Source organism: Rattus norvegicus, chromosome 16, assembly GCF_036323735.1.
Source record: "Rattus norvegicus strain BN/NHsdMcwi chromosome 16, GRCr8, whole genome shotgun sequence".
Lineage (NCBI taxonomy): Eukaryota > Metazoa > Chordata > Mammalia > Rodentia > Muridae > Rattus > Rattus norvegicus.
In genome coordinates, this window is record NC_086034.1 from 26,271,182 (window position 1) to 26,287,397 (window position 16,216).

At 40.3% G+C, this 16,216-nt stretch overlaps 1 protein-coding gene across 3 annotated transcripts in view; it reads left to right on the top strand.

Annotated features, from left to right (window-relative positions):
• The window catches only part of Psd3 (pleckstrin and Sec7 domain containing 3), a 563,941-nt gene that overhangs the window by 32,587 nt on the left and 515,138 nt on the right, over window positions 1-16,216 (top strand). For all 3 annotated transcript variants that reach the window (XM_039094961.2, XM_006253039.5, XM_063275383.1), the window contains one exon: window positions 5,272-5,322. The gene's annotated coding sequence lies outside the window, so the exon portion shown is untranslated. The remainder of the gene's footprint in view (window positions 1-5,271; window positions 5,323-16,216) is intronic.

Below are 16,216 nucleotides of genomic sequence, written 5' to 3' on the forward strand. Positions count from 1 at the left end.
TATCAGATAAATTATTTATAAGTATTTTCTCTCCTTCTGTTGGTTGACTTTTCTTTCTTGATGATATCACAGAATGAAATTATTTTACATAGGCCCAGAAGGAAGCTTATAACAGCTATGGCTTCAGCTGCACTTAGGTAAGAAGGTACAGAAAGTTAATCTCCCATGCCACATCCCAATCTTGACTTACCCATTGGGTTTGTCCAGTCTGAAATGAGTTAAATGAACCCTGGCTGTGACTCTACCTCCATAAAAAACAACAATCAAGCTTTCTGTGTGTATACCACCCAACTAAACAGGACAAGTCACTTAAGATGAGCCAACTCAGCTGCGGCCTGAGTGGCAGCCTGTGTGAGTCAGTGTCTGCTCTCCATTGCATGTTACCATTTCTAGCCCAGCTGGAGTCAGATTGTCAAAGACTTTCAGATAAGCGATGAAGCATGGCTGCTGGTTTCCCTCCCGGTCACGTTGCCCACTGTGAGAAGTTCCTTTGTGTAGTGTGAAGGAATCATTTAACTATTCACATTTACTCCCAGATAATCGAATTAGAAGAGGTTGGCAGGAACTGAGCATGTTACATGGACTTTAAATCAGTGTCTGTCTGCTTTGGAGTAGTTTCAGAGATACTCAAGAACACCTCATTATTTCCAGTCAATGCTCCATGACCTGCCTGCTCTCAGTCCTGGGATCCAAAACCTACAGATAAAAAAGGAACTTGACAGAAAATGCTAAACCCATGAATCTCCAAGCATAATTGCGCCTTTGTAAACCTGAAATCTTTTAAGAGCCCTTTGTTCCCAACATTTAAGAGGGCTTTTGGTGTGAAAAGCCTGAGTTTAGTCTCAGGAGGGAGTCTGTATCAAATACAAGTATTCATGGAGCTGTTAATGGTCAGATGTTCTTAAATTCATTAGGAAAACTGTCTCAAAGTGCAGAGAAATTAGGAGCAGCTAATGAGGAGTCAGATGTGTGGTCTGCAGGAGACACAACTCTTGCCGCTCTTGAGAACAAGCATAAATAGCTAGACTCTGTGAAGTGACAGTAATACTCTTGACTGGATTTTCTCAGAACAGGGATTGAGACAGAAACAGGTTTGTAGCTAGTGCTTGGAGCCATGCCTGTAAGAGGGTCTGAGGTACAGGTTCACTGGAAGATTAAACTGTGATGCAGTGTGGGGAGCGGGTGTGGCAGCAGTCCCAAGATGGCGCCCGGGACTGCAGCTAAGTCTCATGACTAGCACCTGACTTCCTCACACACCTGAAACTAGCCACGTCCATTGTGAGAGCTGCGCAGGCGCACCATGACGCAAGATCAGGCCATGTGACGTGGACCTATGAACTGAGATTACGCAGACTGGACTGAGGAGGCGGAGTTGAGGGAGGATATAAGGGAGTGTGCTCCAGGGCTGGGAGAGGGAGAGAAGAAAAGAAAGATTCCTGTTAGCATGTTGTAAGGTTCCTAAATAAACCACTTTGAGAAGAACGTCATGGTGTCGCTCCTTTCTGCAGGACGGAAACAGAAGTGACAATGCAGTCCTTGGTCATGGGGAGGAGCATGGGGCTGGAAAGACCTCTCAGGATTAATGAGATATAGAAACCTAGCTTCTGTGCTCAACATGGATCTGTCACAAGAGACAGGCTGCCCCTAAGGTTGGGGCTTGGCCTTGAGCAAGCCAATAGCTAAGTGTTTCTAGATAAAGACTATTGTGTTCACTTAGATTTAACACTCCGGCAGCTGGGCACCTGGGTTGTAAACTGGAGCATCAGGACTGCACTGTCCATCCCACCAACCACACCTCACCTTTGCTTGCTACCACTGTACCACAATAATCAAACAGAACGTGTCCACACCAGCCTGCACACTTCCTCCTCTCCCAGCTGCTCTTGTGGAGTTGGGTGTCTCGAGATTGGTAGCAGGAAGTGCTGAGCTCAACCTCTTTCTTTGCAGTAGTGGAGTTTGTGTCTTTGACCATGAGGTCCTGAGTTTTACCAAGCAGACCTACTTACCTGAGAGCTGAATATATTTTAGCAGCCTTTTCTGTGACAACTGGGCCCTGAGGCTCTGATCAGTTTTCTCTACAGGCTCCCTGGCTTCCACATTTTACTCTGAATTGACAGTAAATTGTTCTCCAGGTTTTCTTTGCCAAAATGCCAATATACCTTAAATAGATTGGCAATAGCCATTCAATTCCACTGTCATTAAAGTAACCAATTGCTGCAAACATTGGAAACACCAGGTACCAGCCACCTGCCCTTCCTCCCACGAGGATACCATTCTTAGTTTGTCATTGGTGACAGTTTTAACAACTGGGCATGTATTGATTTCTTGGCATATCTCCAAGAAAATACCCAAAACATGCACACACACACACACACACACACACACACACACACACACACGCACAGAGCTGTTGCTGTTTGGTCTCCTACATCAGAACTTGTGTCATGGTAAAGCAAAGCGAATGTATGGAGAACAATATTTAAAGAGAAACCTACTTTTCAGCACTAAACCTATGGCTCTCTGATCCTGTGAGTTTGCTCCTTTAAGAGCCATGTTTCAAGAGTGTACATTGTTAACTTAAGCAGTTGCTGACCAAAGTGTTTCTCTACATGTTTGAAACAATTTACATTCTCACCGTCAGTGTCTGAGAGACCCAATTACATGGAATTCTTCAATTTGACTTTAATGAATTTGATGAATGTGAACCAGGAAGTTGACTTATAGCACACTTATGGCTAATAAACACGAACATCCTGTGTATTTAGTAACCACCAGGTTTCATTGTTACATGTTTCTTTTTATAACCTCTACCTATTTTTCTGTTTTATTGTCTTATTACTGACTTATGATTTCTTACCTTTTGCAACTAGCCTCTACTACAGGAGCAGATATTTTCTCTCAGACTACGTTGATGTGTTTGTTTGTTTGCTGAGACAGAGTGGCAGGGTGTTGCTATGTAGCCTAGGTTGGCCTCACAAATGATCCGAGTGTCTTCACAGGCATACACCACCATGCCAGATGTTATTTGTTTTTGTGGCATTTTTATTATAAGAAATGTTTACATTTGAATTCCTTCAGATCATCTATTGCTACCTTTGTTGACTTGTATCATGTCTTTTTTTTTTTCTAATGGTGCCATTAAAAATATTGTTGGAAACAGGAGAGATAACTCAGAGGTTAAAAGTCCTCTTCCTAAGGACAGGGGTTCAATTCCAGCACCCACACGGCAGCTAATAACTTTAACCACAGTGCTAGGAGATCCAGTGTTCCCTTCTGGCTTCTGTGGGCACCACACACACACATGTTGCACAAACATACATTCAGGCAAACACTCATGCACATAAATAACCCTCCCTCCCAATTTTTGAAAAGATTTTTTTCCAAATTAAATTACAAAGTTCCAAAAGGTATTTATATGAAAATAATTTAACATCACAGAAATGGAGTTGATGTACAGCATTAAGATTTTTCTATGACTACTCGGTTACCATAAAGATAATCAGCAAAAACATGTTTGATGTGTTTCCATAAATTTTGACTTGAGATTTAAATTTATTAAAATTTATTCCAAAATAAGAAGGAGTGAGGCAAAGACCCACTGGGATGCTAATCACATTACCTGTCTGCATGGGTGGATTGCAGACAATCTATGAAGCAGTGTTCGGATAAAGAAATAAACTCAGTTACACTTGCAGAGTAGAATGCTTGATATAAAACAAAATTATACTTGTAGAGAATATGATTCTACAAGAGAAGGGAAGAACAGCCTTAATGGAAAGAGCTAAATCAAGAAATGCTGCTTTTGAAAAATACATAAATACAATAGAGCTGAAAAGTTATTGACCTGGTAATAATTATCTATAGACTGAAATTATGAATAACTAATATTCTCTTTCTGATGAATATTTTCCATTATTATATTGCATTCTGCCTTATTTTATTTAATTAATGTTCTAATTATGAGGGATGTGATCTTGTTTATTGCTGTGATTAGCTTGGAGTTCTACTTGTAGATCAGGCTGGCCTTGAACTTAAGGAGATTCCCCAGATTCCACCACCTTGCAAATTCTGGGATTGTAGACAGGAGCTGCTGTGCCTAGCCTACAGATCACATCCTAAGGACAAGAATAGAATGATTAAATAATTAAAACAATGATTTCAATTAGCAGAGTCTGTAATGATGAGTGAGTGGTGATTCTATGTGCTACTATAATCAAATCAAGCCAAAGCCCAGAATCGTTTTCATGCTTGTGTTAGCTCTTTACAGTTTTTACAGAATATGCTTATATTCACCAATCCACCCATCTCCAACAACTTCCCAGATTCACCCACTTTTCCCTACCCACTCAGTTTGATATTCCTTTTTTGTCCTTTAAAGCCACCAAGACCAATGCATGCATTGCATGTTTTTGTACCACATTATGCAGTGTCCTTGGAGTTCAGAAGAGGACATTGGACCCCCTCAAACTGGAGTTACTGATGGTTGTGAGCCACTGAATTAGGGCTCGCTGTAGACCAAGTATTCTTAGCTGCTGTGACATCTTTCAAAAAAGATTTTTGGTTACATTTTTTTTTCTGAGAGATTCTCAACTTGTTTTTACTCCCTTCAACACATGCTAAGAGGAAATTTTTGCACAAAATACCTATTAAGTTTTTATGTTTTTTAACTCTTACAAATTATTTTAAAAGAACTAAGATGATCTTAATGCATGTTTTATTTTCGGTGATGTGCTGGTCCATGCTAACAGCAGTCTCTCCAGAGGCAAAGTAAGAATTTGTCCCAAACATCCTGATTTCTACCAAGACTGTTCTAAGTATTTACATTGAAATCATTGATGATAGGTTTCAAAAGAGATTTATATAATCAATTTTCCTCTGTATGATCCATGTCTAGCATATTTCTGTTTGTGTGTGTGTGTATATATATACATATATATATATATATTAGGATATATATGAATGTTATATAAATTAAATAGAATTGTTATATAATATAACATAAAAAATAATTGTATATGATTATTTCTTAATATATTATATAATTATATATAATACATATGATATGTTTATTATACATAAATATATAGATAAAGAATAACATATTTGTATATTATATGTAATATAAAGCCTAAATATATGTAAGAAATGCTCATTTAAAAATATAAGTATATAATATATTTAAATGTATATATATATGATTTAGTGTATTTAGTCATAAAAACTAAACCCTATAGATAGCATTGAAGCCCTTTTTTATTTTTTTCTCCACAGCAGAATTTCCTTACTTTGCTTCCCGAGAAATAACTACTATAAAAGAATCAGGTACATATTCTTCCAATCTGAGTTTTGCATATATTTGATACGATGCATAGTTATGTTTTGAATGTTTTTTATTTAGAATTTGTTTATTTTCTTCTGTATTATTTTTGTATGATGAGTGTTCTGCTTGCACGTGTGTTCATATACCATGTGCATGCAGTTCCCATAGAGACCAAAAGAAGGTATTGGATCATCTGGAACTGGGGCCATATAGGATTTTGAGGCACCATGTGGGTGATATAAACCAAACTTGGGTCCTCTGAAAGAGCAAAAAGTATTTTTCACTGCTAACTCCAGCTCCTGAAAATATTAAAGTTTTATATTCAAATGTTCAATAGCATAAACCAAATTAGTTAATTTTAAAATGAGGAATAGTCTGAATAGACAGTTCCTGAAAGAAAATACACGAATGGCAATTACATGGAAAAAGAAAATGTTGAGCATCAGGAATCATTGGTGAAATACAAATGAAATGTGGCAAAAGGGAAACCCTTGCATACTACTGCCTATAATGTAAATTACTCCAACCATTATGTAAAACAGTATGGAGATTCTTCAAACCAGTAAATCGAGAAGTACCTCATGATTTAGAAATCCCCCAGCAGTGTATATAACCTAAGAAAATGAAATCAATATGTCAAACAGACAGCTGCCCTCCCATGCTCATGCTAGCTCAATTCATAATAGCCACGAAATGGAGGCAACCCGTGTGTGCCACCTGATGAATGGGGGTGAGAAGGCAGTGCAGATACACGATAGAATACTAATCAGCCGCCAGCAGATTGAAATCCTGTCATTCGCAGAAAGACCTATGGAAATGGGAATCCTTCTATGGCATGAAATGACTCAAATGGAAAGACAAGTGCTGTGTGAAACCCGTGCTTAAGAAACCTAAAAAAGTTCATCCTATAAGAATTGACAGTTGAGCGCTAGCTGTGGTAGTCTGGGGAGAGGAAAGGTGCAGGAGTGGTGGAAATGTAACCTTTGCCTACTGATCCACATTTTGGCGGGAGGAAGATGTACTATCATGTCTGCAAGTGACTGTAGGCAACAGTAGCATACTCCAAAGAGAAGAAGGAAGGGTTTTGAAATTGCCCATCAGGAAAAAATTGCTGTAAGCTTGAATATTCCATTTTATATTAAAATATGGAGAAGTCAGGGAAAGCGACTTTCCTGTAGGCAAATATGGCAGAAATTGTGGCTCTCCTTTGTCTGCACTCCGCTGGCACATTGCTAAGATGAGGTTGGGAGTTGTCCACACTGGCTGTGTGCTCTGTGTCCAGGATTGAGAGAGGACAAAGGACAGGCACCAGCATTCGTTTACAAACCCGGGTCTGTTGAACTTTTGGGTTTCCTCTTCTGACAACTGATTACACATTTTTCTTTCCCTTAATTTGTCCCCTTTTCTATTGATTTATAAAGATGAATTGATGAACACTTAGTGGAGTCTTAGGTATCTAAAATAAAATATTTATGTTAGATTTGCATGTTTATTTGATAAATTTGATTACTTAACATGTGCTAGCATACATGTCTAAACAAAACTTTTTAAAGTGTTTAAAGGAGGCTATTTAAATCATAATTGCATTTTTGTAAATCCAATTTCCCTTTCTGAATAAAACCTATTCTGTTTTATTTCTTTTTGAATATGAAACCCCACCTATTAATTTCTTTAAAAATTAGGCGGCCCTTTATATTATATTGATTTCTAAAAATTACTGGAGTTGTGCGAAGTTCTTTAAGCTATTGTAAATTACTCAAAATTAAAACTTAGAAGAATCTGCTTCTTAGATCCAATTACGGATAAAGGAGAATCCAAGAACTGATATGGCCCTGTTCGAATTCTCTTGGTCATTGAGTTTCAATGTTTTCTCCTGTCCAGGTGGTATCATTTTGATGCCTAGTTAGAGAATGTTCCAACGGGTGAGCAAAGTAAACTGAAGGAAACACCACATAATGCAAAGCTTATGTCATTGTTAAAAATGAGAAATGCAAATACATTTTCAGAAACACACATAGATACCATTTAGAAGCAGTTTAATCCTTCTTCCCGCTCCATGGACCTATTCAGCTTACTGCTTTCTCAGGTACTGCTCACTGTTTCAAGTACTGGCCTTCCACAATCACTACGATCTGTGTGCATGAACATGGACACATACACATAGATATGTGCATGGGTGTGGTTGGCCCAGTTAGCATGTGTCCAACCGCAGTCATGAATCAAGGCTTTTCTGGGGCTTGTGTTTACTTTGAGTCGTTCCGTTCCTCACAACAACCCAGAGGGCTGGTTTTCCAGCCCAACAGCATGCAGCTTTGGGAGAAGCTACATAAGTTCCAAGTTGTGCTTTGGAGTGTTCTTTCTGTCAGTCTTCCAGAACAGGGCAGGTCGTATTCATCTCTGTCAGCACTGAATCCTCATCTCCTGCAATTTTGCGTGCTGTCTGGCCCACACAGTCAGCATCTGATACAATTGGTTGGGCAGGATTACAGGGCTGTGTCTGCATCGACCTCAATCCATCAGTACCTCACCGGAGCATCTCTGCCCTCCATGGGGTACCTTAGGTTTGGCCAAGAAGAAAAAAAAAGACAGGGATGTGAGGAGGCAAGTGAAAGAACAGGCTACTCTTCTAGCTTTATTAGAATACTGACAATGAGCTGAAGAAATGAGTCTTTTAACAAGAATGTAGTGGTCATCATTTCATTCATACAAGGGAATCATAGCTTTACAAGCAGCTTCTTGATGGCTACTTTTTACTCTGAAGTTCAAACCTGAAGCTGATTGGAACGCAGCATCAGAAAGAGGAAATGAGCTGAGGTGAGGAAGGTGGAAGAGTCAGACGGATTCCAGGCTTGATCCTTCCTTCCCCCTTCTCAGGGTGGAGTTAACATTAACGTATTTAATAAGCAGATATGACCGCTGTATGTCAGGATGCTCAAGTTGCCAAGATATGACAGAAGCTGAGATGAGTGAGGTCCTGTTCTCCTGGAGATTAAATGAGGATGCTAGAGGATAAAATGGTGTACAGAACAATTGACAAATAAATAGGAGTATTGTAAATGCCATAAAAGTATGTACAGAGTGTCATATAAGCCATGGTTGTCATTAAAGGTCTTTCTGAATATGGTGTAGGATAGCAGTCAGCTGTCTCTTTCCAAAATTCATGTTGAAATATTAATCTCAATGAGACCATATTAATGGATGAATATTTGAAGAGTCTTTAGATCATAGAGGTAGAGTGCTCATGGAGGGGATTGGTGCCAGTTTCAAGAATGGCAACAGAGAGCATTCTAGCCTCTCACACTGTGTGCTGGCTCTCTGTGAGACTATAACCACCCATGAGAGATGGGCTCTTCACCTGAGACTGAATATCTCAATCTTGAATTCCCAGGCTTCAGAATAAACTATGAAGAACAAATTCTCTTTTTTTTTCTTTTTTTTTTTTCTTTTTTTTCGGAGCTGGGGACCGAACCCAGGGCCTTCCGCTTGCTAGGCAAGCGCTCTACCACTGAGCTAAATCCCCAACCCCTGAAGAACAAATTCTCATCGTTTTTAAGTTTATCCGACAGTATTTTGTGACAGCCCAGTTGAATTCAGACAGAGCTGAGACCTGAATAAGAAACAAGCCTCGTGAGTGAAACAACAAGCTTATGTCAAGCAAAAGGCTCAGAGAGGACCCAAAGTGAATACAGGAATGGGGCGGCTGACCTGGAGTATGGTGGATAAGAATCCAGAACTGAAAATACATGAAGTAGCTCGAGCCAGATCAGGCAAGATCATGCAGACCTCCATCGTGCCAGGCAAAGAGCCTAGGTTATAAGTGCAAATTTTTAGTTCAGAGAAGGGTCCACTTTGGGGAGTCTTTGGGATGCCGGGAAAGCCACGACTGCCAGAATCTGGCAACTACAAGATTTAGGAAGTCTGTGTGGGTTGGTTCCTGGACCAGCTGCTTGAGAGTAGAGAGCAGGCAGAGAGGAGATAGGAGCCGATACAGAAACAGTATCCTACTACAGAAGACTAAGCAGCAGGTAGGACTCAGCTACGGTTTCAGTTGACGGAGATAAAATTCTCCGGCAATGTGAAACGGGGGGATAGTCCTTCTGAGGACTGAGTTGGGTTACTGTGATTCCATAGAAACCTGAGCACCCGGGACTCAATTATGCTCCCAGCATCCCACAGTGTAAACTTGGAACAGCAAATCAGCTCCAGGACCCGCACATGCAAACCTTCTCCAAGTTCTAGCTCCATGGGCAAATTCTCACCAGTATGAGCCCCAGTCAGAAGGCAGGCTGGGCAACAGGGTAGCAGCAGGGTGCTGGCTCCCACTAGGAATGACAACCTATGTGGCAAGAATCCTGCTTTAGATAGTTGAGGATCAAATTCAGAACTCTGTACCTTTGGGTCTGGACGCTATTTAAACTAAGTCTTTAACATTTTCTGCAAATTTAAAGCAAACCCCGATGAGGGAGCAAACATGGAAACTCACTGTAGACAGGACTCGATCGTGCATTCCACAGGCAGGTCTGCCTTAGGTTAAGTAAAATATGAACTGGAGTTTTTATGCCAACAACATCTCAGAAAAATCACACTGTGCCCATGCTTCAACAGCAGTGCTATGCATTGATACATTGTCTTTAATTTTTGTTTTAAGTGAAACAGCCCCAAACTCCACATGATTCATCATAGAGCACCGTGCCACCCAAGTAAATGTGCTTAAACTTTTATTAAATGCAGTAAAATTGGCCCGAAATTATGAGTTAAAATGAAGTGTATTTGAAGGAGATGCTAGTAACACTACATAAAAATGTGTATAGCTGCTGATTTGAAACCATATAGGTCCATCATTGACTGGCCAGTATGTGTAGTATTTCCTATAGTAAGGTAAATGCTAAAAGCGTAGCTATTTTATTAGAAGTATTTGTGTAGAGAGACCTCACCGCCTGGTCAGGTGGGCACTCCTGAGGCTGCAGAGCGGAGGAGACCACCAACACTGCCCACCCCTGCCCACATCCCTGGCCCAAGAGGAAACTGTATAAGGCCTCTGGGTTCCCGTAGGGGAGGGCCCAGGAGCGGCAGGACCCCTGCGCCTGAGACACCGCCAGAACCTGAAGGAAACAGACCGGATAAACAGTTCTCTGCACCCAAACCCCGTGGGAGGGAGAGCTAAACCTACAGAGAGGCAGACACGCCTGGGAAACCAGAAGAGACTGCACTCTGCGCACATCCAGACGCCAGAGGAAAACACCAAAGGCCATCTGGAACCCTGGTGCACGGAGGCTCCTGGAAAGAGCGGCGCAGATCTCCTCGGTTGCTGCCGCCGCGGAGAGGACTTAGGCAGTACCCCACGAGCACACTTGAGCCTCGGAACCTCAGGTAGGACCAACTTTTCCCCTGCAAGTGACCTGCCTGGTGAACTCAAGACACAGGCCCACAGGAACAGCTAAAGACCCGTAGAGAGGAAAAACTACAAGCCCGAAAGCAGAACACTCTGTCCCCATAACTGGCTGAAAGAAAACAGGAAAACAGGTCTACAGCACTCCTGACACACAGGCTTATAGGACAGTCTAGCTACTGTCAGAAATAGCAGAACAAAGTAACACTAGAGATAATCTGATGGCAGGAGGCAAGCGCAGGAACCCAAGCAACAGAAACAAAGACTACATGGCATCATCGGAGCCCAATTCTCTCACCAAAATAAACATGGAATATCCAAACACACCAAATATGATCAAAATATGATCAAAATCATATTTGATCATGATGCTAGAGGCCTTCAAGAAAGACGTGAAGAACTCCCTGAGAGAACAAGTAGAAGCCTACAGAGAAGAATCGCAAAAATGCCTGAAAGAATTCCAGGAAAACACAATCAAACAGTTGAAGGAATTAAAAATGGAAATAGAAGCAATCAAGAAAGAACACATGGAAACAACCCTGGATATAGAAAATCAAAAGAAGAGACAAGGAGCTGTAGATAGAAGCCTCACCAACAGAATACAAGAGATGGAAGAGAGAATCTCGGGAGCAGAAGATTCCCTAGAAATCATTGACTCAACAGTCAAAGATAATATAAAGCGGAAAAAGCTACTGGTCCAAAACATACAGGAAATCCAGGACTCAATGAGAAGATCAAACCTAAGGATAATAGGTATAGAAGAGAGTGAAGACTCCCAGCTCAAAGGACCAGTAAATATCTTCAACAAAATCATAGAAGAAAACTTCCCTAACCTAAAAAAAGAGATACCCATAGACATACAAGAAGCCTACAGAACTCCAAATAGATTGGACCAGAAAAGAAACACCTCCCGTCACATAATAGTCAAAACACCAAATGCACAAAATAAAGAAAGAATATTAAAAGCAGTAAGGGAAAAAGGTCAAGTAACATATAAAGGCAGACCTATCAGAATCACACCAGACTTTTCTCCAGAAACTATGAAGGCCAGAAGATCCTGGACAGATGTCATACAGACCCTAAGAGAACACAAGTGCCAGCCCAGGTTACTGTATCCTGCAAAACTCTCAATTAACATAGATGGAGAAACCAAGATATTCCATGACAAAACCAAATTTACACAATATCTTTCTACAAATCCAGCACTACAAAGGATAAATAAGGGTAAAGCCCAACATAAGGAGGCAAGCTATACCCTAGAAGAAGCAAGAAACTAATCGTCTTGGCAACAAAACAAAGAGAAGAAAAGCACACAAACATAACCTCACATCCAAATATGAATATAACAGGAAGCAATAATCACTATTCCTTAATATCTCTCAACATCAATGGCCTCAACTCCCCAATAAAAAGACATAGATTAACAAACTGGATACGCAACGAGGACCCTGCATTCTGCTGCCTACAGGAAACACACCTCAGAGACAAAGACAGACACTACCTCAGGCTGAAAGGCTGGAAAACAACTTTCCAAGCAAATGGTCAGAAGAAGCAAGCTGGAGTAGCCATTCTAATATCAAATAAAATCAATTTCCAACTAAAAGTCATCAAAAAAGATAAGGAAGGACACTTCATATTCATCAAAGGAAAAATCAACCAAGATGAACTCTCAATCCTAAATATCTATGCCCCAAATACAAGGGCACCTACATACATAAAAGAAACCTTACTAAAGCTCAAAACACACATTGCACCTCACACAATAATAGTGGGAGATTTCAACACCCCACTCTCATCAATGGACAGATCATGGAAACAGAAATTACACAGAGACGTAGACAGACTAAGAGAAGTCATGAGCCAAATGGACTTAACAGATATTTATAGAACATTCTATCCTAAAGCAAAAGGATATACCTTCTTCTCAGCTCCTCATGGTACTTTCTCCAAAATTGACCATATAGTTGGTCAAAAAACGGGCCTCAACAGGTACAGAAAGATAGAAATAATCCCATGCGTGCTATCAGACCACCACGGCCTAAAACTGGTCTTCAATAACAATAAGGGAAGAATGCCCACATATACGTGGAAATTGAACAATGCTCTACTCAATGATAACCTAGTCAAGGAAGAAATAAAGAAAGAAATTAAAAACTTTTAGAATTTAATGAAAATGAAGGTACAACATACCCAAACTTATGGGACACAATGAAAGCTGTGCTAAGAGGCAAACTCATAGCGCTGAGTGCCTGCAGAAAGAAACAGGAAAGAGCATATGTCAGCAGCTTGACAGCACACCTAAAGGCTCTAGAACAAAAAGAAGCAAATACACCCAGGAGGAGTAGAAGGCAGGAAATAATCAAACTCAGAGCTGAAATCAACCAAGTAGAAACAAAAAGGACCATAGAAAGAATCAACAGAACCAAAAGTTGGTTCTTTGAGAAAATCAACAAGATAGATAAACCCTTAGCCAGACTAACGAGAGGACCCAGAGAGTGTGTCCAAATTAACAAAATCAGAAATGAAAAGGGAGACATAACTACAGATTCAGAGGAAATTCAAAAAATCATCAGATCTTACTATAAAAGCCTATATTCAACAAAACTTGAAAATCTACAGGAAATGAACAATTTCCTAGACAGATACCAGGTACCGAAGGTAAATCAGGAATAGATAAACCAGTTAAACAACCCCATAACTCCTAAGGAAATAGAAGCAGTCATTAAAGGTCTCCCAACCAAAAAGAGCCCAGGTCCAGACGGGTTTAGTGCAGAATTCTATCAAACCTTCATAGAAGACCTCATACCAATATTATCCAAACTATTCCACAAAATTGAAACAGATGGATCACTCCCGAATTCCTTCTATGAAGCCACAATTACTCTTATACCTAAACCACACAAAGACCCAACAAAGAAAGAGAACTTCAGACCAATTTCCCTTATGAATATCGACGCAAAAATACTCAATAAAATTCTGGCAAACCGAATCCAAGAGCACATCAAAACAATCATCCACCATGATCAAGTAGGCTTCATCCCAGGCATGCAGGGATGGTTTAATATACGGAAAACCATCAACGTGATCCATTATATAAACAAACTGAAAGAACAAAACCACATGATCATTTCATTAGATGCTGAGAAAGCATTTGACAAAATTCAACACCCCTTAATGATAAAAGTCCTGGAAAGAATAGGAATTCAAGGCCCATACCTAAACATAGTAAAAGCCATATACAGCAAACCAGTTGCTAACATTAAACTAAATGGAGAGAAACTTGAAGCAATCCCACTAAAATCAGGGACTAGACAAGGCTGCCCACTCTCTCCCTACTTATTCAATATAGTTCTTGAAGTTCTAGCCAGAGCAATCAGACAACAAAAGGAGGTCAAGGGGATACAGATCGGAAAAGAAGAAGTCAAAATATCACTATTTGCAGATGATATGATAGTTTATTTAAGTGATCCCAAAAGTTCCACCAGAGAACTACTAAAGCTGATAAACAACTTCAGCAAAGTGGCTGGGTATAAAATTAACTCAAATAAATCAGTAGCCTTCCTCTATACAAAAGAGAAACAAGCCGAGAAAGAAATTAGGGAAACGACACCCTTCATAATAGACCCAAATAATATAAAGTACCTCGGTGTGACTTTAACCAAGCAAGTAAAAGATCTGTACAATAAGAACTTCAAGACACTGAAGAAAGAAATTGAAGAAGACCTCAGAAGATGGAAAGATCTCCCATGCTCATGGATTGGCAGGATTAATATAGTAAAAATGGCCATTTTACCAAAAGCGATCTACAGATTCAATGCAATCCCCATCAAAATACCAATCCAATTCTTCAAAGAGTTAGACAGAACAATTTGCAAATTCATCTGGAATAACAAAAAACCCAGGATAGCTAAAACTATCCTCAACAATAAAAGGACTTCAGGGGGACTCACTATCCCTGAACTCAAGCAGTATTACAGAGCAATAGTGATAAAAACTGCATGGTATTGGTACAGAGACAGACAGATAGACCAATGGAATAGAATTGAAGACCCAGAAATGAACCCACACACCTATGGTCACTTGATTTTTGACAAAGGAGCCAAAACCATCCAGTGGAAAAAAGATAGCATTTTCAGCAAATGGTGCTCATTCAACTGGAGGTCAACATGTAGAAGAATGCAGATCGATCCATGCTTATCACCCTGTACAAAGCTTAAGTCCAAGTGGATCAAGGACCTCCACATCAAACCTGATACACTCAAACTTATAGAAGAAAAACTAGGGAAGCATCTGGAACACATGGGCACTGGAAAAAATTTCCTGAACAAAACACCAATGGCTTATGCTCTAAGATCAAGAATCGACAAATGGGATCTCATAAAACTGCAAAGCTTCTGTAAGGCAAAGGACACTGTGGTTAGGACAAATCGGCAACCAACAGATTGGGAAAAGATCTTTACCAATCCTACAACAGATAGAGGCCTTATATCCAAAATATACAAAGAACTCAAGAAGTTAGACCGCAGGGAGACAAATAACCCTATTAAAAAATGGGGTTCAGAGCTAAACAAAGAATTCACAGCTGAGGAATGCCGAATGGCTGAGAAACACCTAAAGAAATGTTCAACATCTTTAGTCATAAGGGAAATGCAAATCAAAACAACCCTGAGATTTCACCTCACACCAGTGAGAATGGCTAAGATCAAAAACTCAGGTGACAGCAGATGCTGGCGAGGATGCGGAGAAAGAGGAACACTCCTCCATTGTTGGTGGGATTGCAGACTGGTACAACCATTCTGGAAATCAGTCTGGAGGTTCCTCAGAAAATTGGACATTGAACTGCCTGAGGATCCAGCTATACCTCTCTTGGGCATATACCCAAAAGATGCCCCAACATATACAAAAGGCACGTGCTCCACTATGTTCATCGCAGCCTTATTTATAATAGCCAGAAGCTGGAAAGAACCCAGATGCCCTTCAACAGAGGAATGGATACAGAAAATATGGTACATCTACACAATGGAATATTACTCAGCTATCAAAAACAACGGCTTTATGAAATTCGTAGGCAAATGGTTGGAACTGGAAAATATCATCCTGAGTGAGCTAACCCAAACACAGAAAGACATACATGGTATGCACTCACTGATAAGTGGCTATTAGCCCAAATGCTTGAATTACCCTAGATGCCTAGAACAAATGAAACTCGAGACGGATGATCAAAATGTGAATGCTTCACTCCTTCTCTAAAAGGGGAACAAGAATACCCTTGGCAGGGAAGAGAGAGGCAAAGATTAAAACAGAGACTGAAGGAACTCCCATTCAGAGCCTGCCCCACATGTGGCCCATACATATACAGCCACCCAATTAGAAAAGATGGATGAAGCAAAGAAGTGCAGACCTCAGGAGCCGGATGTAGATCTCTCCTGAGAGACACAGCCAGAATACAGCAAATACAGAGGCGAATGCCAGCAGCAAACCACTAAACTGAGAATAGGACCCCCGTT